The sequence below is a fragment of the Tympanuchus pallidicinctus genome, unplaced genomic scaffold (genome assembly GCF_026119805.1).
Source record: "Tympanuchus pallidicinctus isolate F22 unplaced genomic scaffold, pur_lepc_1.0 scaffold12, whole genome shotgun sequence".
Lineage (NCBI taxonomy): Eukaryota > Metazoa > Chordata > Aves > Galliformes > Phasianidae > Tympanuchus > Tympanuchus pallidicinctus.
In genome coordinates this window covers 2776507-2804292 of record NW_026294637.1, presented here as the reverse complement: position 1 = coordinate 2804292, position 27786 = coordinate 2776507, and the positions used below count along the sequence as shown (strand labels likewise).

The 27786-nt window shown below is 48.0% G+C and overlaps 1 protein-coding gene across 1 annotated transcript in view; it reads right to left on the bottom strand.

Moving 5' to 3' along the window:
- The window catches only part of CHSY1 (chondroitin sulfate synthase 1), a 60944-nt gene that overhangs the window by 12910 nt on the left and 20248 nt on the right, over window positions 1-27786 (bottom strand). The window lies entirely within an intron of this gene.

The following is a 27786-nucleotide window of genomic DNA, read 5'->3' as shown; positions in this document are numbered from 1 at the left end:
ACAGAACCTCTTCCTCCACTATCATATTTGTTTCCACAGAACCTGAAGCCAGAAGGATGCAGAGATGGCCCCTGGGACGCTTTGCTCTCCATGCAAACAGTTGGCTGCTGTGATATCCAACACAGATAGGAAAAAAAGAGGAGCAAAAGATGTGCAAAGATCGAGGTAGAGAGTGGGAGGGAGAGGGCACAGCAATGGACTGGGACAGACACGTGCACATGTCATCTTCCAGCATTTCTTATGCAAGATCTCCCTTTCAGGTACATCGTGTCCCAAAAAAAGAAAAACCCAAACCCAAACCATAACAGCCGTCTGTGTTGCGCAAAGAAGAAAGATGGAACACATTATGCTAACCTTAAAACGTAGCTTGGGGGCCTGGTGCATCATAGGCTGTTTAGTGTTAGCAGCATCCAGAAAAGCACTAAAAAATGCACTGCAGGATATTGAAGAAATCTATATCCGGATATTAAAACTAGTATCCAGTCACACATCCAAAGTGCTGGGAGTGGCTACTGCAATATGGTCAGACCACAAGCTTAACGAAGCCCAGGAAATAAAGCACCAAGACTAATTGGAAGCACGTCAAAAGAAATCACATACAAACTCCGCTAAATCCACTAAATCAGAAATGATTCTTCCCAACCCGACATGGGATGGTGAGGAGACAACAAGCACACATGATTTATGCAAGATGCTGTCCACTGCTTTACACTGATTTTCAACACATGGCAGTGTGTACTCTTGAGCTCTGGGATTTCACACTTGCTGGCTTTCCAAGAAAGGTTTTACAGCTGGATCCAGGCCGATGTGCCCGGCCAGGTGGCACAGTGCCCTGGTGCCTACTGCCTTCCTGCTGCCCAAAGCCCTGTCCTTGTAGCACAGAGCTCCAGGCCGTGAGCCTCCAGCAGAACCCCGTGTCCCTCAGCGGATCACAGAATCATTGAAGTTGGAGAAGCCCCCCTGAGATGCCCAAGTCCAACCCAGACCACCCCTGCCTGCATCCCTCAGAGCCACATCCCAACAGATGTTAACACCTTCAGGGACAGTGTCCCCATCACCCCCTGGGCAGCTGTGCTGGTGCAGCACTGCTCTTTCCAAGGAGAAATTCCTTCTAATATCCACCCAGACCCTGCCCTGGCGCAACTTGAGGCCATCACCTCTCACCCTGTTGCTGTTAACTGGGAGCAGAGGCCAACCCCAACTCAGCACAACCTCCTCTCAGGGTTCGTGGAGAGTCCCCTGAGCTCCACTTTGGGAACTGATCCACCACAGTGGGCTCCTCTCCTCTCCATTTGGAATAGCAAAGAACCCACCTGACCGATCAACATTTTTTTGTTTTGTCTACTGGCTAAAACACATTGGGGGAAGTAAAAGAACCCCACAGCATCAAAAAGCACACATCAAAAACAAAATAATCCCACCCCATCCCAAAGCATTCCTTTGATCTTCGCCCTGCAGACAGCTCCCACTTGGAACTGAGGCTGGGAATGGTCTCCAAAGGGCACTGTTTACTGAGCTGGGCTGCTCTGGTTGTGCTCTGCGTGACACTGCAGAGCATCCCATAGGCAGTGGGGTAGTCCATGGCAAGGAGACAACACAGAGTGGTGGCTGATCAGGGTACTGGGACCAGGCATGGATTGTGGCCTGAGAGCTACTGAGCAACAGACAGGGTGCTATGGGGACTCACTGTTTGTAGGAGCTGCACCAGCTCATGTCACTGCTGCATGGAGCCAAACCCTGGTGCCTGATGCACAGCACGAGTCTTCCTTCCTTGCACAGAAGCTGCAGAAACCATTCCCCTGATGCCACAGGTATTGGGTTTTAGTAGCACGAACCTTTTCATCAAAAACAATAAAGAAGATAATATAATAATAATCATCATCATCTGTAAGGCTCGGTGGCAAACAGAAGTGTATAATCTGAGTTTCCTTGCTCGTGAAATAATTACACTTACATCATGCTGAAATAAAAGTCTAAGTCGTGTTTTCTGAAAAAACAAGGAAGAGATCAAACCATCCATAGAAAGAGCCATAAATCCACGCTGCAGAGAACCCAGACCAAAGTATGTAATCAGGACATAACAAATGGAGTTTAATACTCAGAGGAAAGCCGCAGCTCTGGAAGACGTTTAAAGGAATATTTCCATTTTCCTAGGTACTATATCAGGTTCTTGGCCAGACATTTTTGATTGCCCTGGACTAAAAATACAGCCCCAATTTCAGGAGACAAGAATTTCAGAAGCATGACGAAACGTGAAAGGTAATTGCAGCACTCCACAGAGCTATTTACTGCATTATCTAACATCTCCAAAGGGATTAGCTCACAGTGCAAACATTCTGGTTCACCCCATGTTTCAGCCCTGGCACCCGGGGAGCAGCAGGAAGAGCTGTGCTGGTGCCAGGGAACGGAATGGAACAGGGCATGCAGCGTGGGATGAGCAAGTGCACCTTAAGGAAGGCCAATGGAGGGCAATACCAAGGGCTTCAGCTTGAGCTCTGCAGCAGCTGTGTGCTGCTACCATCCTGCATACACGTTAGTCCTCTGTAAAACCAGTTTTAACCCTGAGGGCTGTCTTCAAGCAGCCACTAAACCCAGGCTTTTAAGCACAGCGCTGGAAAACTGAAGACTCATTTCAGACAAGACTGGATGAATTCTATTTTGAATGTTCATTTTCTAGAACTCCACAGGCTGCTGTGACAGCCAGCCAGCCAGCGAGGCTGCCTCCAGAATACGAGGTGTCACTGGTCAAACGTATCCTCATTAGATGGTGGCCAAGTGATATTTATTTAAAGTGTTACGCGCTATGAATTAAACATTTATTTTGTATCACCCAGTAAAATATCTGAACCTCATGTTGGCAGCTGTGCAAATTCTGCCCCGACTGCATTCATGACTTACTGTACTTCCTTTGATTTTTCACAACGCCTCTCTTCTCGTTTGAAGAGAAAAACCTAAAAGTCAAGATTGTCAAAACTGCATAAGTTTGTGTGCCAGCCCACGCTGCGCAAAATGAAGTCGAAAACAGATCACCCCTCAAGACATCGTCTTCATCAAGGCTGCAGATGGAATTACAGCGTGACAATTAGCACATTCCAAGACTTGGCAACCTCATCCTGAAAGGAAGGTACTGAACAAACCAGGAACGCAGACTTTCCCCTCCTGGAGCGGTGGTTAAATGGGGACTGGTTAAACACAGGAGTGCCCCCGGAGATCTGACCACTGGCTCTTACCCCCAGGAGAGATGGAGCCTCACGTGCTTTGGCCGGGTGCCCTGCAGGTCCTCTGCCTGGGGTGGCTGAAGCTGGAGAGGACAGCCTGCTGGTAACCTTCACCAGTCTGAAAAGCGTTCCAGCACCATTGGAGCCGGATTGCAAGATTTACTCCATCTCAAATGCTCTTTGGACCGTAAAGCAAAACAAGGCTGCTGCATGTCACTGCTTCGCTGAGGCAGCAGCAGGAACATGCCATTTTTTCCACCCCCAAGCAGGCCTGGAGGGCAGAATTCACCGTCACTACCCAAGGGATGGTAATTACAGGCGGCAAACTGGTTGGTACAAGAACTCCAACAATGAAAGCTGAAATAGGAGCTGCTGACACCTAGTTCTGTCGGGCACAGCAAGTTCAAGAGGCACAGCCATGGTGCTGCCGGATGCACTGAGGGACTGCTGTGGGCCTGTGCTGTCCCATGAAACATGGGTTAGGATGGGGCAGGAGTAACAAAGGGTGAGACGGCCTTAGAAATGACAAGAACGGGAAAGAAAGGATGACTGCAAGTACGGCTGCTATGATTTGCTTCATTTTCTTTGAGTGAGCAGTAGTTTAAGAAGAAAAGCTATTTGCAAAGGCCAAGCCACAATCGGAATGCTAGGCATGGCTAGGTACCTACCTGACAACAGGGGAATGATGTTTCATTAGTGATTTGCAGGCACTGAGATCAGCGCACCTCGCTGCCAAGTGGCCAAACCTTGGAACAGTTCCTCTAAAATGCACTTATACCTTAGATCAAGTTCCTGGGAGCTGCTGCATGGCCTCTGCATCCAGAGCATCCCTGCTGCTCACTCTGCCCGCACCAGAACCTGTAAACCCTCCATTTAGCTGCAAGTGACTGTCTTTATCTTGCTTAGCACGTGCTCACCACAAACCCTTAGTACAGATTTGATATTTGGGGGCTGTGGCAGCAGTCCACCAAGCTGAGGCTTGCTATTGTTGCATCTGTGGCAGCAAAGGGTGAAGGGGATCTAGGGGGCTTGAGAAAGGCTTCAAAGCATCTCACACCAGAGCCCTTTCCTGCAGCACTGTGCCTGACCAGCTGTCACAGCAGGGTGTTGGGGTAATTCCTGCCCCAGGACAGATGGTAGAATAAGCTCTTCCCCTGCAGCGTAGGATATGCCTATCTCAGGTCCACTTAAGTACCTCTTCTCTAATCACTCACCCCTGGAGAAGCTCAGAAATGAGCTTAGCAAAATTAGAGCAGGCTAAAATTCTCCAGTTAACACAGCGATACCTGAAATGCGACACACAACATCCAAGGTGCCTGAAGCCCTAGCACACAGCCTGCTCCTGCTTCCCCATCCTTGTGCCCTGCATAAACCAAGTTGGGTCGGCGGGGCTGCAGGGAGCAGCAGCACCAACAGCTGCCAGCTGGGCACCAGCATCTGCTGCACCTCGTGGAAAAACCATCGGCAAAGGCTGCGCAGAGCCAGCAGGGAAAGCAATGCCAAGCAGCAGGGAAAGCAGCCGCAGCCTCCCCAGCAACGTGGATGGGCGATGAAGCTGCAAGGACACAGTATTCCTCCAGACACCAGCCGGGCCCAGGCGCGCATTTTATGCTGCTTTGGTCACACCACCGGTTTGGAGCAATCCGAGCCTCAGCCGCAGCGGAACTCCGAGCTAAGCTGTGGGCACGAGAAGCGCTTTGGGATTAAGCAGCATTTTGCTTCCCTCCAACTATTACCCTGGGTGGAGCACAGCAGCTGGTCCAGACATCCCTGAAAGGCACTGCTGCGAGCACAGCTGCATCCTCTGAGCTCTGCCGCTGCCACAGACCAAAGAAAGCTGTTAGATTTTGCAAGAGCAATGCATAGGGCAGGTTGGCTTGGGGTACAGATCCCCACCCTGTCCCAGTAATGCTAGAAAGGCACTGTGTTCCCACACCCTAAGCAGGAAGACAAGGAAAAGGCTCACACAGCAAGAACCTGACTCAGTGCAATGCACCACAACTCAGCTAACTGCCAGTAAAATGCAGCCTGGTTTGGGAGCAGGGAAAATCTGTGCCATTCTGGTCTACTTGCAAGGGCTGAGCCTAGGGAAATGGGGAGCAGCATGCTTGGACTGGGGGGAAGGATGAGGGAAGGAAGCAGATTGCTGGCTACAGCTACAGATATATAGAAAGGAGATGAAAAGCTTTACTTAAAGTGCCAACATCACTTCTGAGGGTTCACAAAGTGCCACCAGCTCAGAACAGCCCAAAGGAGCTCTGCAGCCGTGGGACTTCACAGCTCTTTGTTGGCTCTGCTTCGCTTCCAGGACTGTAGAGGACACTTACAAAGCTGCCATGAAACAACCCCCCAATCAGAGCAATCAGAGCTACCCCAGTTCTGTCTCTTCCCATCCCCAGCACTGCGCAGCCAGCAGGGCACTCCTCCGGGGAACCGAGAGCTGCAAGCGAGGTGCAGGCTCTCAAAACACTGCTGCCAACCCTTTTGCAATCCACCGTGCTGAATGCAAGATACAAAAAAAACCTCTGCAGCCTTTTGTTCTGTGACGTATTTTTATGACTGGCAAGACCATTATACTTGAGGTTTTCTTATTTTATCTCTGCGTTCAGTTTCTTTTTCTTTTTCTTTTTTTTTTTTGGTAATCAAAACGGCAATGGTTTTTATACGCTCTGAGGTTTCCTGCACACAAAAAGAAAAAAAAAAAAAGGCTGTGCTGCTATTCCTGTCTCTAATTCATCCCTTTTGCTGTGGGCAAGACATCAAATCATACCCAGCAATTTCATTTGCCTCCCAGTTACCAAAAATGAGTGCTGCGGCTGCTGGCGATGCGCAGGGTTGGTAGCAGCACACCCACTGCACCAGCAGTGCCTGGCAGCCACAGCTCCTCTTCATTGAAGCAGGAAAGCAGGGACAAAAAGCATCCCTGATAAATTACTGAGCACACAGGGCCAAAGGGGCTTCAGGCTGATTGGCTGAGGAATGCCATCTGACTTGTTATCTGATGCATATCTCTCTTTGTTGGGACATGCGTCCAAAGGTGAAATCTATGAAATCCATGCCTGAAGACATGCTTACTTCTAACAAAAGATACAGAAAGAGGGGGAAACCCCTACATTAGGATGTATGGGGAAAACTACAGCTGGGATCCTCCACTCACCCAGTTCTGATAACAAATCCCCCCAGGATGGAGCAGCTCAGCATCCTCCTCACACGTCTTCTATACGGGATCGGCAGAGGACCACACTCATTTGCATCCACAGAACAATGGAGAAATTAATGGAGATGACTGCGATTCATACCGCCCTATGTCTTCATCAGCAGAAAGGTCAAACAAATTAAAGCTGTGAATTCTGGGCAGAGATTTCAAGCTGGCTCTCTGACACTTGCAACACAAGGGAATAATTAGAAGACATCCATCAGCCCCACTTCCTTCAGAAAGGCAGTTTCTGTTAACACAGCCATGAGCTGTCCTCTGCATAGCTAGATCTGCTGTCAGATTACAGGCTATTATCTCCCCTCAAGCATTTCAGCGCTCGGAGCCACACCGACCACACGGGACAGACATCCCATACAGAAAGAACCCCGCAGGGCCAACCGAACCACTGAGATCCCCATCCCCACCCCTGCAACACCAGGGAGGAAGGCATGGCCCCACACTAACACAGCTCCAGGTATTCCTCAAAAAAGAACCACGGGATTTCAACACTGAGTACAGGAACCCACAGCAGCTCCCATCCCCAAACACTCAGTGCTTTAGGAGGCTCATCCCACTGAGCCACTGAGGGACAGCAGCGCTGCCATCGCCCCATTTTTGCAGTTTGTATTCGTGTCCCTTTTCCCCACGTTTCTTTTATTCCATTTGAAATCCAAGTTCTAAATTAGCTGAAGCTCCACTACTTCGGAATGGCACCGAGAGAAAAATAAAACAGACTCCTCTGCTCTGTCCCTCTGCCTTTGGAAATGAAAACGGTTTGGCTGCCAAAGAAAAGAGAGAGCTACACCCATGTAAAGCTCTCACTTAGGAAGAATTAATACAGCCAACTGGGTTGGGTGGACTGCCAGCGAACTACAGTATAAAGACAGAAAAAGAAAAGCAGAAGCCCAAGGCCTGTCCTCTCCCATCAGACTCGCTCCAGTTTCTGCCTTCTGCTGGGTTCCTGTCCGAAGGGAAATCCTCCATCACCTCTGTCTAGACTGCTCACCTGGTTTGCTTTTGGAAGCACAACTGCTAAAAATGTGCACCACCGTAAGGCAGAGATGCCAGTGTCCTGCCTTAGGAGCCTTCAAAGCACAGGAGCTAGAAAGCATATGCAAGCTGTGCTCCATACACTGACAGCGTTTTACCTACGTGCCTCTGCAGCACCGAGCCCAGTGAGATTCCTCACTGTGTATTTCCCTGCTGACCATGGAGTCAAGTGCTCCTATCTGCTTTCTGTACGGAGAGAAGCTGCACGTGCAGCTCTGGGCGTGATTCCACGAACTCCTGGGGAGAAGTCCTTTAACTTCCCTGATAATTATTAACAATAATTAAGCGCCGATGACGCACGAGACAGAAATAAGAGGTTAATGAGCAGGGAGTGACTTTCCTTTTTGAACAACTAGCACCTGTGCTTCGGAGCAGCGTTATCACAACTGCCCAGACACATGCAAAAGCATGTGGTTGGGGAGGGGAACCAGGAGGAGCCACTCAATGGGCCAGCAGGGGGATGCAGGGACAGCAGTGGGGGTTCACAAACCCTCAGCACACATGCTTCAAGCCAGGCACAGCTGGAGAGCACACTGAGGCCTGGGAGCATCCCTCCAGCACTATACCAGGCAGGGTGTTTGTACCAGGAAGGTTTCTCCATACCGGTGTAATCCTCTTCAGCAATGTGAGCTGGATGAGACCCATTAAAATGCATCACTCTCAACTAAAAGCACGCCGAGTACTTTTTTTTTTTTTTTTTCCACTTTAAGAACAAATTCAGCTCCTTTCCTCCCCCCTTCCTGATCGGGAAGCTCTGAATAACAGTGACTGGGAGGAATTCGCCCACACGCTTCATCCCGAGGCTCCGAGCAAACCAGGACATCTCAAAAACGCTCCCAATTCCCCAGCGCCGCTCTGAGTCGCTTATCAAACATCTGACAGAGAGGCTGCTGGAGACGATGGGTCTGTGCGCCGGTGGCTCAAGCACCGCAGGCTGTTGCTCAACATTGCCCTGCTTTTTTTCCCTCGTCTTCTTCAGAAAAAGGGCAGGCAGCTGTTCCAGCAGACAGCTCCCGGATTTCCCTCGACGTGCGTCAGCGCTGCGATGCGCGCTCCTTCCCAATCTGGCGGCCATCCTTCAGACAGAAGGAAGTAAGACAGTGGTCATATCTAAGCTACCGCCAATCTTGGCTGTATGCTGCAAAGTGAGCCAGACAGACGGCGTGCTAAAAATGAATCTCCAAAAGCCACGACGCTGGATGGAACTCTTTAAGCCAGCCTGCTGAAAAGAAAGCCAAAGCTGAACGGCACTGCCAACGGAGCTCCATTGTGTCATTCCACAGGCAGAAAGGTCTCACAAGCAGTTGCAGACACTTAAATTAAGCCATCGTTAGTGAAATGGACAGCAGGAAGATGCTGACTGCTTGCTAAGCCTCCCAGCTTTTTGCCTTCCTAAAGCCACATTCTCTTTAGCATCTTTTAATAGTGCAAATTCAAACACAAATTAACCAAAACAGCGTATCCTATGGGGGAAGGGCTTACCCCTAGGACAGGAGGAGAGAAGTAGCTGTGGGTCTGTGCTGACAAGGGAAGAAGCCAGGCTCCACATCTCCCTCAGTAGCCCTAAATGGAACTGCTCTGCCCCATGCAGAGCCCCGAGAGGGCAAACCCAAACCTCAGCAAGGACTTCCTTCTCACTGTGGAAGTGTCCCACACGCTGCTGGGGTGCTGAGAAGCGCTTCTTAACCTAAAAATCACCAAACACACGCTGAAGAGTTTCTGCCTCACAGTAGAAAAAGATGGTCTTATTCAATACCTCTCACAAGGCAAGACTTTTTGCCAGGGCTGCCTGCAGTATCTATGTCACAGGGGAAAACAAGATCTGCTTCATTTCCTCGCCACCTCCTGCCTAAAAATCCATCCCAGATAATAACATCCCAAAGCTGTCCCATTGCATGCGAGCCCAGAGAACATGCCTCGCTTCAGCCCTTCACACACCAATTCCTTCCTGACACCTTCAGATCAGCATTTTAAGATCTTTTTTTTTTTTCCCCACCTAAGGAGCACTCACCACAATTCCCACGTTAATAAAACATAGCACTGAACCCAGAATAAGCACAGCCATGTGAAACGGGAGCAACGGCCGGAGCGGCAGCGACTCGGCCGTGCGGTGACAGCCCAGATGTTCCCCATCCGATGCCTCCCCCCACCCTCACAGCATTAGTCACTGAGACGTCGGCACAAAGCCACATCCAGGCTCAGATCAGCTTTTGTTTGCCTCCGAGCAGGGGCGGACAGCTGCTGTGTGCTCTGCGCTGAGGTTTGGGGGTGCTCTGTGGAAGGGCTGAAGGTCTCTGCCCCAGCTCCTGCTCGATGCGAGCGCAGCGCAATGCTTGTCCCATAACCCTATGGCTGCCCTCCCTGCAGCTGTAGTGGCTGTCAGATGGGTCCTCAGCTCCTTCCTCCCAGCTCCCTCAGCTTCCCGCTGGAGGATGTCTGGGACTCGAAGGTCTCTGGCCATCTTGGTGGGCTCCTGCTAAACCTTTTCCAGTTTCACCAGGACTCTTTGGGCTCAGAAGGAAAGAGGTGCAATCCACTAGCACCAAGCAGAGGGAGATACGAGCTTCCTTCCTGCTGGCTCTAGAAGCAGGTAATAAACATCTAGCCCTATGTGTGCTCATTGCAATTAGGACTCACACATGTCCTCCCCACAGCCCCAGGTCATCACAGAAACATAGAATGGCTTGGGTTGGAAGGGACCTCAAGGATCATCAAGCTCCAACCCCCTGCCACAGGCAGGGCTGCCAGCCTCCCTATCTAATACTAGACCAGGCTGCCCAGGGCCCCATTCAACCCTGCCTTGAACACCTCGAGGGATAGGGCATCCACAGCCTCTCTGGGCTGGTCCTTTCCAGCTTGTACTAACACAGGAGTAATTCCACCCCATGGACAGAACTTCACATTTTTCATATGAAACCACACAATGTTTGTTAGCCCAGCCGTTCTCACACATCCTCTGGGTGAAATGAGAACATTTTGCTTCAAAACATGTTCTCTGTGTGATCCTTCCTGCCTGAGAGGACACCCACCACCCCTACATGCTAAATGAGAGAACAACAGAATGGCTTGGGTTGGAAGGGACCTTTAAAATCATCCAGTGCCAGTGATGCTGCAATGAAACGTTTCTCCTCTGCAATCCACATTTCCCGTTTAAAAAAAGATAAATACACAGACATCTCTATAAAGGTTCACGAAACACAGCACAGCCCTGTCTTGAAGATGCCAATGAAGATGCAAATGTAATGTGACCATGTTCGCATGTCTGCCCCAAATCTATGTTGTTTCCTCCTTAAGACAAACTGTGAAGGTCTTAAACATATGTAATAGTTCATTTGGGAACATTTTCACTCTTAGATTATATACAAATCAGCCCTTACGTAATCAGAGAAAAACAGGGCACTTTAATCCATCATGTTTCTCTCTGTAGACAGGCATTTAATCACCAAAAGATAAAACACAGCATCCGGAAAAACCACTTAAACGATCGGATTTTGCAAGCAAAGCCCTGGTCTTCCTTACAGTTTCTATTACTTTAGGAAAGGAGAGGAAAAAGAAAAGCAGTGGGGCCCTTTTGAGAACAGCTGTTCCCACTGATGGGATGTAAGGAGGTCACTTCCCATTCAGACCCTCTTTGAAGAGTCATTGAGGTGGGGCTGTCCTTGTGAATCTGCTCCCCAAAACCACGGGAGCTCAGAGCTATAAAGATGAAAGTGGAGGTAGGGAATATATGCCTTTTCCCACCCAGCTGAATGCAGCTCTCTGTGGAAGGCTCCAGCCCCAGAAGGCAAAACCCCAGCATTGGCCATACGCCTCCAACCCCACTGCAGAAGCATCTCCATTGGCAGAGCTGCCAGAGACACGTGGTGCTGGATGGGTGCCCCAAAGGACGTGCTTTGACCCCAAACTCACACTTGTGCCCTCTGGATGGCACCTCCGAGCTGTCCCGCACACGGCGGCCGGGCGCCGACCTGCCACATCTTGCTTTGTTCCCCTTTATGGCCTCTTGGACTGACAGTTGTTTAAAAGGTCTTTTTTTCCCCCCTCCTTTTTCTGTTTTTTAAAGGAAGATGCTGACGCTGCAAGTGACCACCCAGGCTTTCAAAGCACTGCAAGAGGCCAGAAAGGAAAGTCACCCATCAAGCTGCTTGTTATCCTGACGTGTCTTTACAAGAAGGCAGTTCTCACAATCCACCCCATTTACTGCAGACTGTCATTTCACCCACATGGCAGTAACAACTCCTTGGGTACCGCTCTAGTAATGTGTGAATGCCTCTGAGGCAGTATTTCAAATTAACAGAGAAAGGATTTGGGTCACTCCCCACAAACCTACTACGACCATTTGCAGACTATCATTTTTAACGGACTCATGCAATGCTTTTTGGTGCAGAACACACAAAATAGTTCTGAACCAGCCTCATGAGGAAAGGCCACATGTGTGATGGTGCATCACGACAAACCTGGGACTTCTAATGCTTCAACCTCCACTTTCAGACCACAAGCCCCAACAACAAGTGCAATTTCTCCTGGCACACACAGGGAGGACTGAAGCCAAAGGTTTCAATCTCTTCTAAAAATCTCTGCCGTCCTAAGTTAACGACAGCAAACATATGGCCAGCAGCCATATTATTTTAGTTTATTATGCATAGCACAATACACACAGCAACAAGTATGTGTCAAGATGCAGCCAGTCAAACGTGTTGAAAACATTTACTGGGCCATTAGCAATAAATGCTTCCCTGCCCTCATACTGCACAGATAGAGGTTTACCACACACAACCCAAATTTGAATGCCTTGCCCAATTTGCAGCCAACAGATCCACATCTCAAGTATTTTATGAGCGTGTAACTTGGACCCAAGTTAAATGCGAGCAATTTCAGCTAGAGTTGTGTTCACACATGCAATAGACCTCTGATTGCAACAGGACTGCAATAAGATGGCCTTTTTCAGCCGTTTACAAAATGGTGAACTCCAATATCGAAGGTCATTTAGGAAACCTCATTAACTGTAACAAAGCCCACAGCTGGGAGGGAGTACTGCAGATGCTGCTCAGAACAGGGAACTTGCACTGGTCACGGGACCACATTCAGGTTTCAACCACCTTTGCAACAAGGATGTTTTATGTTTAACTCTTCAAGGCCTTTTCCAGCCTAGATGATTCTATACACAAATTTACGTTGCCTCTTGTTGCTGCTTAAGGGAGACTGGCAGGGTCCTCCTCACTGCCCTACATCAGCTCATAATCCTTTAATGTAGAGCCTCCTTTCTGCAGGCTGAGCCTTAAAGCTCTGTCCAGTTCTCCCCATGCATCAGCTTCTCCAGTCTCACCACCTTTGTTGCCCATCACTGGACTGCAACACATCCAATTCTCTTTCACGCTGGGGAACGCAGCACAGGACAAAGTGCCCCGGTAGGGCTGGGCAGTGGGGAAGGACCCCAGAGGACACCTCCCTCCACCTCCTGACAGAGCTGTGCCCAAAGCAGCTGTTGGCCACCACTGCTGTATGGGCACGCGACTGGTTCACGTGCCACCAGGAGGTCATGAATCTTCCTTGCAAAGTCCCCAGACTATTACCTGAGTGAATTCAGCACACCACTGAACCTTATCTCACATCAATGACTACCACCCAGTCCTTATCTATGCTTGCATGAGCAGAAATCTACATGCAAACAAGGGACTCACCCAACACGTGCGCAAACCAACCAGTGCCTCACCCATCCTATGCTATAGGAGAGGTGCAGGTCATTGTCTTGGGGCGAGGACAGGACAAAGTTTAGGTAAGATATGGATTGGAACATTGGCCTAACGATGTGACCAGCATTTAATTAATAGGACCTTGAAACACAATCGAAATTATATAAACCAGCAGGTATCGACAGTGGGCTCAAACACGCCTGTTACTGGATTCCCAGCTGCACATGTAACAGAACTAAAAGAAAAGAGGGAAATCAAGTTAATTCTACCAAAATGTAACTGGGAATGGAAGCCAAAAACTACTGCACGTCTCCTTTTCCTTGCAATAGAAGTTCCCCCCATCAAAGCCTTAACGTCTTGTAAGTGCACACCAGCAAATCCATTTAAAGCTCAAACACAGAATTTCATTCTTCTGTGCCCGCACGGCAAAAGAAACCATTCTTACTTCATAGTGCTGGAAGAGTTTGGGCTGAAAACCAGCAAGAACCAAATTCTGAAGCTGGGTCACCGCTTCCCCTGCCTCTTCATTCTGGTAGGGCACTGGTAGCAACCTTCAGCTTTGTCAAAGGAGATTAGATAAGAGTTTCAGGAGTAGTACAGAAAAAAAGTGTTACCTTTAATCATTACCATGAAAGACTTCCATGGCGTTTCCATAGGAATTAATCCTTGTATTAATATTTAAAGCACGAACAAAGGAAGGACTCTGGAAGAAATCATGGGGGAAAAGTGCTAGCAGTTTGCCACTGCAATGCACTTAAAAATAATGACAACATAAAAAGACAACTGGCAATAGCTATTTATAAAAAAAGAAAGGAAGAAAAAAAAGAGGACTTCTACACCTTAGCATCCCTTAAGACCTCTGAGGAAACTGGGTTGAATGACAATGTAAGCTCAATCCAGAACCACTTTATTCCCCATTTTACTCCCCCAGACATCTCCAGCAAACAGCAAAGCCTTCCCAGATTTCTGCAGTCTCCAACACTGCACTGCCTTCTGAGCAGCATTTAGAAGTAAATGCCGTCTCAAGTAAACTGCCTGAACTACAAGAGACTGAGATGCTAAGAAAAAAAACTCCTCTCCAAATTCTGTGGGGCTGTTCTGACTGAAGACAAAGTCTGGCACCATACCAAGCGCTACAAAGTAGGAAAGCACGACACCACGTTTCAAAACGTATTCTCAACAGATGAGCAATATCTGCCTTCCTCTTTGCATCGTTGCTTCACAGCAAGGCCGAGCTGTACCTTCTACAAAGATGGGCAAACCTCAAAGAGCTACAGAAGACAGAGCTTTCCGGGACCGTCCCTGGTGTGCGTGCAGAAACGTGTGTCCCAGCGCCGTGCACGTGGCTCCAGTCAGAGCTCTGCTCCACTCGGCTCTGTTAGAGCAAGATGCAGGCAAAAAGCAGGCAAGAGAGCATTGCTTGCAGCAGTGTTACATGAACCTGAATGCTTTCAGCGTGATGAAACCCTGTGTAAGCGCTGAGACATGGCAAGGGGTTGCTAAACATAAGGCTCACGCAATATGCCAGGCCAATAAGAAATATGAGGTCTGTGATGCTAGAACAAGTCTCCCTTTAAAGGCCATTATTTCAAGAGAGCTTGCAGATTTCAGCACTGCTCTCTGCAAGAACTGCAAGCTTCAGCCTTTGTTTCCTTGCCAATTTTCCTCCTTTTTTTTTTTTCCAAGAAATTTGTACACCAAATGCTGCATTTCTCAACTATGCACATTTACTCCCTCCCTACCAGCGTGCTGTACGGATTCTTACAGGCTCTCACATCATTTTAACCTTCTGACAGTCGGACTAGATGATCTTAGAGGTCTTTTCCAACCTTAGTGATCACAGACAGAATCACAGAATCACAGAATCACCTGGGTTGGAAGGGACCTCAAGGATCATGTAGTTCCAACCCCCCTGCCTAGCAGGGCCACCAAACATACACATTCAGATCAGGTTGCCCAGGACCCCGTCCAACCTGGCCTTGAACACGTCCAAGGACAGGGCATCCACAACCTCCCTGGGCAGCCGTTCCAGGGCCTAACTACTCTCCTTGTGAAGAACTTCCCCCTAACATCCAACCTAAATCTTTCCTCCTTCAACTTGGATCCAGTGATTCTGTGGTTCATTTTGGAACTCCTCTCCTGTAGGGAAGAGCACAGCACTCTGGGTCCCTTTGCAGGCAGCTCAGAAGCAAGGAGTGCCTGGGAGGTTTGGGGGAGCATGCATTTGAAGGAAGACTAACAGCAAATAATAGAAGCTCTCCAGATCTAATTTCCTAAAGTTGATGTCCTGAGTTTCTGCAACGACAGCAGAAATAACAAGTCTCTTTTTTCACTCTTTCCCTGTTAGCAACAGCTATAAATGTCACCAACAATAGCAGCAGAAAACCTCCGCAGAGGGCAGGACACGAAGCAATGAAACGCTTGGCTGCTTCAGAAGCCATTACATTTGCCATTTCCACTGAACTCCTACAGTCAGTCCTTCCTGAGAAGTTCAGGGGCTCCAGAAATAAAACAACCTACCCAAGCAGAAAAAGAAATTGCCTCTGCAGGCAGAGCCCTCCTCTGCTACCAAAAACCACAAGGTGATTTCACAGGAACCATCTCACAGCCCACTCTCAGGCACCCAAATGCCGAAGAGAACAAGCACCTTTTGGGATGATCTTCTATCTTCAGACATGTATTCATGCCAATGAATTCCATAGATTTTTCCCAAAGATACTGGATGCTGCTTACAAAAGCCTTTCTATTCAACCTGCAAACCTATGTGAAGCTGGAAGTCAGTGGGACAGAAGTGAAGCACCAGAAGTGGATGTGACAGATTTAAGCGTGTACCTTTAGGGTCTGGGGACTGGAAAAAACGACAACATACAAGATGTTAAAATCAATTCTGCCAAATGCAATTAAAAGCAATTTTTCCCCAGTGCCCTCCGTGCCAGGTCTACTGCCAGGCCTGTACTTTGTAACCTGGGGATGCAACCTTGGTGCTTCTATCATAGCGACAACACTAAAAGCAGGCTGCATTAGCAGCTTGAGAAAAATCAGCTGCCCCTACTTCCTCAAGCAGCAAAACTTCTGTACTGCAAGTTACTGCCATTGCATGGTGCTCTCCTTGCTGGGGTGATACAGGGCTGAGCTATGCAGAACAAGAGTGGTGATCTGCAGGGCAGCAAAGCAACACCCAGACTGACTCTTGCTCTGGCTAAAAGCACACTTCAGCCCCTCCACTTTGTTTCTGCCCTACCTTCCTGCTCAGTCCCTGCCTTTACACTGCCCCACAGCCCACAGGACCCATTACTTGTGAGCCTATAATTACCCCCAGTCTGAAAAAAATCACCATCATCAATGGGCTGCCAAAGTTCCAACATAATTTTAAAAGACAGTAATGCCACTTAAAAGCAGACCACCACACGCTTGAATGACAGATCCTTACAAACGCCATGCAGCCAGACCCAACTAATAGATGCCTTCCTTCAGCAGGTTGAAAAAAATTAAACACATCATCTGAGCCGCCTCACGTAGCACAGATCCCAGTACTGTCAGTTTGACAAAGATTGCTTGTTAGTCCAGCAACACAGTGCAGCAAGAACTGGTGCCTTGCAGGGTGCTGAATCCCCTCACAGCGCTTCTATGGAAGGAACAAGCCCAGAGCTCCCTGCACTCTGTGAATGTGACCAAGCACAATTTGTTGCAAAGGTCAGAATTTGTCACGAGAATGTTGATGGCTTCACAATCCTCAAAGCAGCACTCGAGGCTCGCCTGCAGAAAGGGTTTGAGAAACAGTGGTCAAGAATATGAGTTGTCTGCTAATGCCACAAACACAACAGCTGAGAAGCAGAGCGTTTCAGATGCTGTGTGTGCATGATACCTTGGCACAGCACTTCTGCCAGGGACACAGACAAAGCAATGCTGGACTCACATCCCCTGCTCCACGTCCATGCTATTCTGAGAGACGTTTTGTTGATGTGTCTGTCCTGGTGGGATTATCAGGTCTGCCAGCACCAAGTGTTGACCAGGGCACAGCTAACTCATGTTACACAAGGAGCTGCTGGCTGAGCCCTTATTACAGCGCTTCCGAAAGACAGGAACGTGTGGTTATCTGATGTAAAAGAGAGAGACTGAGGAGTTAGGTGGACACAAAGAAATAAAGCAAGGATTTCTGCAGAAGGGCACACGGATTGCTGCAGTTAACACCAGGTGACAAGCAGCAGGGCCTCTGGTAGCTGAACAGCCCAGCTGCAAAAGAAGGGAGAAAGGCAAAGCAAATATCTGCTGTAGGACTGTTTGTAGAGGCTGGTTTTCAGTAACTAAAGCATTAAAGGCCACTGTCTTGTCCACAATGCTTTACCACCCACTTTTTAAAAGTTGAACAGCATTTCCAAATGCATCCTCGTGTTTTAAACACCACATAGGAGTGTTGTGGAAATCTGCCCAATTTGCCTGGACAGTTTTGACAAATCCAAGCCAGTCTGCTGAAATGTTTAGCGAGGAAACATTTTTCAGGAGATGTAAGATCTTTTATTAGACCAACTGATACAAACAAGAAGCAGGAACGCTGGGGAGCAAAGAGGCTGACAAGCTTTCAGCATCTAAGTTGCCTTTTCCAGCCTGAAGAAGCGGTGCTGGCCTGAAAACCTTTCTGCTCAGACTAAATAACATCAGAAAAATTAGAGAACTTGGCTCCTCCTCCAAACCTCACTCCATTTGTAACCTCCAGCTGTCCAGGCTTCAACGCCACTTTGTCAAATGATAAATGTACCTTCGGACGGTGCACTTGAAGATACCAAAGTTTGCAAGCCTTTTTTTATATAGTAAGAAAACTTCCATCTGTGTATGGAAAGCATACAGCGTCACCTCTCACCAACCTCTGCTTCCCTGCCCCACAAGGAGATGTCTGCCCCAGAGTCCTTCCCCAGCCTTAGTAAGAACAGAGGTGACCCAAGCCTTAGGCTGCTCACGTGGTGAACAGAACAGCAGACCTGCACGATGCATGCAGGGCAGCAAGCATCTCTTGCTGACCACTTGGTTTTCTATCCTATGACATAGGTGAGGGACCACTGGAGCCATTCAGATGTAATCTCACCAGCACCAAGAAGAGCAAATGGCTGTTTTGTAACTGTTGTTGCTAGACATGAGACACTCACAGGTTCACTTTTAACGGCTGGATATGTTCTGGTAGGGATACACATTAGGACTCCCTTTACAGACACGCTCTGTGGGCAGAAATACAGATGATTCACCCTCCTGGCCAATTGCTCCTAGGATTTGGTCACCTTACCCAAGGAAACCAAACCATGGCAGCATCAGGAGATCCTTGCCAACAACAGGCAGCAAGCTGTAGAGAAGAAAAACATCAGCACAGACAGCTGGCTTCTGTGATTTCTCAGACGAAGGAGTGGAGACCACAGCAAACTACAGCCAAGGAACAGGGGAGGAAACCCAGAGCTGCGCCCATCCTTGTGTCTGGCCTCACATCCTGCAGCTCTCAGCAGCCTGATCTCCTGCCAAGCAGAGCTGCAGGTTCCAGCCCAGCTGCCCGGTGTTCCATGGTGATGTGCCACGTGGAGCCAGCAAGGAGAACCACAGCCTGCAGAATGGCTGAGCTGCACAGGTGCAGCTCTAGGAAACACCACCTCTGGTAGCACCCGTCCTTTGAAGAGCCCTCGCTGGCTTATTCACACACACCTTTCAGAAGGACCTGAATAGCAAGAGCAAAACAGGCTGGGAGCATGTGCTGGATGAGTGCAATCCTCACCACGACACTCAGCACTGCTAAATGCTTGGAAGAGAACCATAAATAAAAGGCTGAGATATTTTAAACAGCAGTTTCCCTACTCCTCCCTTAAAAAAAGGAAGTGAAAGAATCCAAACTGAGCCCTGGCTGACTAACCTAGTGCCTTAAATGAGCAAGGCAATTTTGCATTTGACTGGAATTTTAGCATTATATCAAACCATATCATTTTTTGTTCTCCCACAGTAAAAAAAAAAAAAAACACCTTTAAATAGATGTAAGTTGACATTAAAAGCAGAGAAAAGTGTCTTTGAAACCCACACCCTGCAGGGATCCCTGTGCACATACCCAATTATGGACAATTCTATTTCCAAAGTTTTTTCCTGGTAAGAGTCTGGAATAATTTGACATTTCTGTAGCACGTAATACTCTGGGGACTAATCCACACAAGAGTCCTCAGCACTTCATGAACAATTCCTTACAGAGAGCAAAACTAAGCAACGAGGTCAAGATCCAAGCAGGTCGTAGGCACAGTTTTGCCCTAAAATCCAAGTGAAAGGCTGCTGCCCAAGAGGTGGTGAGGCTCAAGCAGTGAGAGGGTCAGTAATACCACAGCCAGAAAGTCAAGGATTCTCTCATTGTCCTACAGGGAAACACCCCAGACCACGTGCTGGAGTCAGGGAAGGGTGAAACAGAACTTAAAAAAAAGGGCGAGAAAAGAAAAAGAACTTGTCAAAAGATATTTTATTACCATAGAGTCAGAGCCAACTGTACAAGGAAGACTTGCAGGAAGCAGACCGCTCTGCCAGACAGCTGTGAGAACTTCACACTCGTCAGACAACCAACCTCAGCTCTAATCACCACCTCCAAGAAAGATTTGCTCAGAATCTGCGAGTTGAAGACAATTCTGTTCATAATTTACGGTCTGGGGATAGCTTAAGGCTCTGTTAGCCCAGATGGGAACACATCAGGCTTGGTAACAAAGTGAATGCGGAACAAAAAAAAAAATTAATAGTAAAAAAGCCCCAACCTCTCTCTGACCTCCAGAATTTACAATGCAAAAGGAAGGTGACAGGCAACAGACAAGTAGAGGCAGAGACAGCAGGAGGCGAGGGGTGAGGTCATACCTCGGCATCAGAGGGCAGCGGTGCTGCAAAGCAAACACATCTGGAGCCGACATGCAGGGAAACGGAGCAGCAGACCAAAATGATAATGAACAGATAACACCTCATCGAGGAAACAGCCCTTCCAGTGCATGTCATCCTTTCCTTCTTGCAGACTGAATACACCAAGCACAAACCCTACCCAACAAACTGCTGCTTGCAAACGCGGTGCAGAACAAGTGCATTTCCTACACGCGACCCTATAGGGCCATTTTTGTGCACCTGCTTTGACCCAATCACCCACTGGAACAACTACTGACAGCAGCAGGAGTCCAAGGGTGGAACAGGAAAAAACATTCCTGAAAGGAAACACACTTTGGGTTTACAGCTCTCTGCAGCACAGAGCCCCAAGCTTTGCATTTCGGCTGTGGCAAAAGTTAAGAAGAGAAGAAAGGCATCGCATCACACTGCTGAGAACTCTCAGGGAGTTCTGTACACTGGTTCAGCAACACTACAGTGCTTAATCACAGCTGTGGTGAAAGGTGATGTATTTGCCCATTATGGCTTACAACTGGGAAACATTCATGGAATGAGCAGCACGTTAGCATGTCTTCATTTCCAGCAGTTAAAAGAGGCTTCCGAGAGTCCTCCCTAATGTGGGGGTCATTTGTTTCATTGCATGAGGCTTCACGCTCCAGTTTAGGATTAACGTGTCATAGGGGGATTTACTGACTTAATGAATACTTGCTTTCTGACAGAAATGCTGGTTGTCTCCTCCTCAGCTCTATCTAGCCATCAATACAAGCCAATTCCGACTTCAGCTTTCCTGAACGCCTGAATTAAAAGAAAAAAAAGGTGAAAATAAAAATCCATTTTTGCACAAAGAAAAAAAAAAAAAAGTCAGCCAAGACAACAACAACAAAACCAAGAAAAGATCAAAAAGAAAAAAGCACGTGGGTCTCGCCCAAGATCTTCAGACATCCCTTCTGCTCAGCCTTTATTATTTCCAGCTTCACCCGAGCACACGAAGCAGCCAGTCTGACACGCAGGGCTGCTGCTTTCTGCCTGCTGTCCAAACTTGCTGCACAACACAGCAAGGCTGAAGCCTTCAGCAGCATTGCTCTGGGCAGGCAAACACCTTTGCAGCCCAGGAAGCCAAGCTCTGTCTCAAGAAGTTAATCAGCTCAACAGTTATTTTCCATTGTGTTGTAATGTTCAAGCATAAACATGCTTAACTTTGTGCTTACGATACAGAAAGGACAAAGCGTGGCTGCAAAAATCCCTTTTTCATGGCTGATTGTATTGCAGGAGCTGTAATCCTGGATAGGAAAAAGGGTTAAGGAGTAACTTCACACTGTCCTTACAGCTCCAGCATCTTGAGAAGTCTGCAGGATTGCAAGTATTTGGGATACATGTATATCCACTCTTTTGTAAGACGTAACAACAGAAGGTATTCAGTAAAACCAGGTAAGTTCTTCTTTTCCTCTTAAGATAATTTCAGATGACACAGTCCTATGGTCTATCAAGCCCTGACCCAGGTAAGCCAGAACTGCAAAAAGCAGCATCGAAAGCAGAGAAGCAAGCATCTTTATTTCTCCCTTAACCAGACTTCAAAGCACAGAAAGCTTTCCTGCAGAGGAGAAACACACACTTGGCAAACACTTGAAGAGCCAGCAGCCCTTACTCATCCCTGTTATTGATCACCATGAAAATGAACAACCTAGAAACTGTTCTCACACCATTAGACATCAGTAGCAAAAGCAGATGTGCCTTCCCTTCCTCCGCACCTGCACACAACTAGCCCCAGGCCACGGCTCTCTACCAAAGGATATTAACTCATTAGATTTATAAAGCTCTCAGCTTCATGCCGCGCTGCTCAGATGTTCCCTCACTGCCGCAGTGCCCTTTTGCAGTGCTGCAGAGGGCACATGGGGAGAGAAGGGAGAGGGAGGAAGCCAGGGGAGACATCTGAATTATAAGCAACGCAGCCCCGTCTATAAATTGAGAGCTCAACAAGATTTAACGGCAGTTTGGTCAAGGAAGTTTTCTACCAAACAATGCTGGTTCCCAGACAAAGAGGAGGATGTGGAATCACAGAATGGCTCGGGTTGGAAGGGACCTCATAGGTCACCTGGTTCAAACCCCTGCCATGGGCAGAGCTGCCAACCACTCGTCAGGCACCAGATCAGGCTGCCCAGGGCTCATCCAGTCTGGCCCTAAATGCCTCCAGGGAGGGGCCAGCATACTGGAATACACGCATTTGGATGCCCACTTCATTTCCTGACACCAAAACCAACCCTACACCTCGAAGCTTCATTAATCATTACCTTCAAATACTAACTCTTACCAGCGTGTTTTCCCTTACCAACAGGAAGGGCAATACCTGAACCTGCATTAAGTGACGGGAAAGGAAACACTTCAGATAGAGCTCTCTCCCACTGGCAATTAAAGAGCTCTTCACAGAAAAGCTGCCCTTTACAATGTTTGCCCTACTTAGCGTCAGCTCTCAATTAGTAAGAGGCAATGCTCCAGAGGATGACAGGAATCCAAAGAAAAATATTACCAGGTAGAGAGTAAAGGCAGAGGGCTGTTAAATGAGCTCCTGAGATCCTCCAGGTGGCAATAAGAGGAGGAAAATGGGATGGAGCAGACTGAACACCACTGCCTGTGCTACACAAATGCACTGCACCAGAAAGAAAACGAGTCCTTTGAGCATAGGGGAAAACTAAAAAGAACCAGAAATCAAAACCAGTGGAGAAGTAGGGACATGGAAAATGGTCCCAGGCTGTAGGGCAGCCATACAGTTTGAGATACCGGGTGGCAGACACAAGGCAGCCCTGCCCTTCCCCAGCCTAAGGGTGTCAGCTAACCTGCCATCACTGCCATACTGCACCCACTGTCCTTGCAGAGCAGCTGGAAGAGCTGGGGGGGGAATCCAGCACAGTAACACGCAGCCCCAGTGCATGGCGGGTCCTGAATGGAGAGAGGAAGGCAGCAGAAATGACACGAATTCCAAAGGAGCCAAGGGATGGTCTATACAGACGTTTACAAATATTTGCAAAGTAGTAATTCAAATGAGAAGGGACTTGTGAACTGTGGAAATCTGGTGCTCTTCTGTGTTTTTCCTAAGCAAAAGCGTTCAGTTACAGCCTAAAGCAGAAAAACAGATCTCCCATGTGAACAGCGAAGGAAAGTAGGAGTGGTGAGGATGCACCAAACCACCCAGAGCACTCACAGGAGGAAGGCTTAGGTTCTCCTTTAAGGCAAGGGAAGGGTTACAGACATCACTGCTGTCCCATTACTCTCTCCTATTACAAAACCACTCTGCTCCGTTCCATTTGGGGAGCTTCAATTTTGCTGTGTAAATGCTCTCTCCGCTACTTTTCCCATGCGTAGGGCAAAGCTCGCGCCCAGCACTTTGCACGATGGCATTTCTGCCATCTCTGCAATTAATGCATATTATGCAACCCGCACATCTGACATCTCGGTTTACATGGCAATATGGGCAAGATAGTGCTGCTTTCATTCACTATGAAGGTACCAAACCATGCGGTGTCCAGAACGACCATACAAACCATCGATGGGTTCCCACTTACACCTGCCCTGCAACTCCTGACTCACTTTAAAAAATCAACAAAGCTCAAAGACAGTTATGGTTTATATTGGCTTGACTAAACTGCTCTATAAATAAAGGGAAAGTGACTGCAGTTCTCAGAATGCTAACATTTACCGAGCAACAAAAGCAGCAATAACCTGAATTGATTAGAGGAACTGGAAGCTTTGTGGTTTGTGCAACGTAGCCATGAGAAAGTGTTTTAAGAGGGCAGGGCTATGTTCAGCAGCACAATGTGAAGACAAACCAGGGCTGCTTTACTTCCCAGATCGTGCCCTGCACTGTGGAAATAAGGTTCTTCCCCATCACGTGCACGTCTGAATTCACACGTGGCCAACAAGGGGGAAATCTCACTGCGTTCACCGAAGGCTCACAGGGAAGTGATGGATATCTTGGAGACTTTAATGCTGTGTTTTATAAGCAGTGGTATTTATCAGTGTATAAATAAAACCACTGATTATTATTCTATGTAAGAACATTTTTCATGTCTGTAATTTCTCATTCTCCCACCCCCCCCACACACACTTCATTTAACCTCCAAATACCAAACCAGCATGCCACTGGTGCCATGCAGTGCTATCTGTCCCCAGCCAAATTGCTTCTCCTTTCTCCCCAGACACAAAATCTGCTACAGAAGCCCTTCCTAAGTCACAGTGCATGCAAAACATCGTTGACATCTGCTACAGACAGCAGATCTTAGATAGTTAATCACAATCAGCAGCTCAACATCCCACCCGAGACACTATTTATGAAGGGCTTTGCACATTTCAAACGGAGATTCCCAAACGGATAATGGAAGAGTCAGCACTGCAGCCCCATCCTGCAACAGCCCAGGACACTCAGCTTTAAAGTCCTGCCAGTCTCAGGCACAGAACAGCTACATGGGAGAATTACAGAAGCTGTAAGAATGCCTGTGGAGACCCACGAAGCAGAGCTCGCTGCAGCTAAGAGCTGTAGTTCTGCAGGCAGAGGCTCCTAAAGAAGGGACTCCCTTTCTTTGAACAGGGTCCACCATCCTTTAGACCTCTGTTTTCTTGCAGCACATGACAGCGACAAGCCAGATTTATGAGTCTGATCTATGCTGATGTAAGCCAGTGTAACTTTGCTATCTGACCAATTCATACCCACCTATACCAGAGGCAAAGTCAGCCTGATGCCAGGCCATGTTTAGAAGTAACTCTGGTAGCCCAGCTGTATTTCTGTTACACTATAAACAACACCTTAAATCTTGTCTGACGCAGCAGCACTTGCTGTTTTGAACTGAACTCTGTTACAGCAAAACTTATTTCCTATTGAGAGACAGATGAACCCAAAAAGGCAGCAGCGTGCATGCTGGAAGAAGGGCAAGAGGAACAAAGGTAAGCACAAGGACCTGTGTGCAGCTGTACCCCAGACCTCCACCATCGCTGCCCATGCGTTCTGTGCTGCTTTCTGAGGTGTCCCCCACAGCCTCACCTCGCAGCAGAGCAGAGGAGGCATTGCTGCCTCGTGGCAGGGCGTGCTCCGCTCCTCAGGCAGAAGGGTGCTGTGAAAGCCAGCAAGAAATGGCACTGAAAGATGCTAAAATACCAAACCCCTGCTAGCTATCGTGCATCTCAGCCCTTGCTGAGGTCCTGAGTGCAGCCTCCACATTTTCAATCCCTTCTGTTAAACGGGCATGATTAATTCCCCTGCAGTCCTCCCAGCCTGCTTCTGCTTGGAAGCCAATATAGCAATTAAATGAATCGTCGAATATTTCTTGCCAGAGAGTAAAAAGGGAGTTTCACCTCGCCTGGGCAAAATGCAATTCCCAAAGGATCTGAGAAGTTAATGAGTGGAACAGTTACAAAAAGGAAAAAAATGTAAAAAATTGGCAAATCAGACGGCCAAGAAAGAGACAGGAAGTGACAGATTTAAGAAAATACCTCTAAAGTAGAGGAAATGAGTCGTCCTTTAAGGAGAAATCATACACATAAAGCACATAAAACAGAGTATTCTTTGTAGACTTGACTGAGGAAGGGAAAAAAAAAAGATTATAAAAAAAAAAGTACATCCTGAATAGCATTAGAAGCAAGGCAGCTCCAGCAGCCTCAGCCATCGAAGGTGGAAACTGGAACAATTTTAAAAGCAGTGGCCCAAATCTATCTGCAAAAGAAGAGAAGGGGAAGAATGAAAGGAAAATTGGGGAAAAGGCCACTAAATGCAGCAGGAGGGGGGAGCTGAGCCCACCACCTCTCACTGAGCAGAGTGCTGCTGGACTATGCAGCACAGGAGGTCTTTGTGGTGGTGTTACTGAACGGATGAGCAATTTTTACAAGTGCATCAGCTCCCACTGGGAGAGGGGTGCTGGGAAAAGCCTTGCGTGGAGTTCTTGCTTCGATGGAGCTCCCAACTTCATCCATGAGCTACAAAACAGACATCTTCACTGCGTTAAGGGGGCGTTACACACAGCTTGAAGAGCACATAAAGACACACACACACCTCTGTCGCTGGCATAGCAGGCTGCTCCCTGAGCTCACAGACACGCAGCCCACCAGGGAAGGGGCAGCAGCAATGGTGAGGAAGGCACTCAGCCTTTGTCAAGTGGCATTGACATATTTGAAAGGAAGCTACGTACAGCTCATATGAAATGAAGCCTTCCTTACATGCTATTTTTAAAGGCAGTTGCTATAGCACAATAAATGTCATATATAAAAGAGCTTTAACTGAGTGCAAACACCTCACAGAGCAAATTTCACCTCGCTGATTGTGAGTTCATACCAACAAAAGAACATTCACTGTCCAGATGCATTCTGCAAGGCTTTGCCCTCAGGGGGGAAGAAAAAAAGAAAATGCAAGAGGAAAAAAAATAAAAAATCACTGCATTTTAGGATTGGGAAAGGCATTTATTAAGACATTTCTGTTTAGCTAAAATGTTCTCTTTCATTATAATGTTATCTCATTAAAGATAAATGTACCTGCAGCTGACTCTCTACTTCTGGAATGATTTAAGACCTCTTTCGCTAGGCTGAGAAATTAGACCAATTAATAAACCTGATATCCTTCTGCCACAAGGATTTCCCCTGTAAGGACTTCAACAACAGATTTAGCACTGAACTGCTCCAAGGAGCTCACAGCAGGGCTTTCTGGGGCTGTAAGCAACAACTCTGCTTCTGTAACATATCACCCATGGCATGGAACCACGATGAAGTGTCTGCTGGTGAGGGGATGCCATAGCCAGCCCTAACAAAGACCATTTCACCGAGCATCTCCTACAAATCAGTTTGAAAAAAGGACAAGAAAAAAGCCCAGGTCCTGTGCTGTGCCCATGGGGAGCACTGGGAAGCTCCCAGCCCCTGCTGCCCCAAGGAACAGGGAGCTGCTGCCTGAGCTCTCCTCACAGCCACCCTGCACGTGCATAGAGGTAAGTGCAATGCTGCAGTGATCACTTGTTTATTTATTAACATTACCTGCAGATACTGCCAGCAGTTTCCTCCAGCAGCTTGCTGAGTGGGTAACATTTATGAGAAACCTAAACTAGCCAAGGTCATCCTCATTGCATAAGGGGGAATAAAACTTGGATTAGATCCCCTCCCAGGTTGTTTGTCCCCTGCTCTCCCCACTCCTCCTGGCACAGCTCCAGTCCCCAAGAGCTGCAGGTGCAGCTGTGGGACGATGGCAAGGATGCAACACTGCGTGGTGTCCACTATTTACTGTACCTCTCCCAAACCTCTTGGCTCTGGAGCTTCTCAAAGCAAAGGCTGCAGCACACGGCCCTCAAGGGTCTCTGCATGGGCGCAGGGATTACAACCCTCACACCACATGAGGTCAGGCACAGAGGAACTGTGTTGTCAGCCTGTCACCTGCAGCCCAGGATCGCTCCCGGGGAGCTAAAAACAGCTTGAATTGGATCATATCTACCTCTGATCACAGCACCACGAGCCAATGGCCCGAACAGGAGGCAGTGCCAGCATCTTTCCTGGCAGGATAGGTTCAAATCCACCAGGCAACTGGATCGAAGAAGAATGGACAATCCCATGGTCTGTTTGAAATGTTATAGAAGACACAGGTTGAATGCTAATCAGAACGAAAAAAATACTGATCATCAACATATCAATGGGCTCTGTTCAGCTTCCAGCGCTTGTTGTTGTCTGGTGGGAGATGCAGGACTGGGTTTGGAGGGATATTTCCAAGTTTGATTCACAAAGGAGGACGCAGAAAGCACTG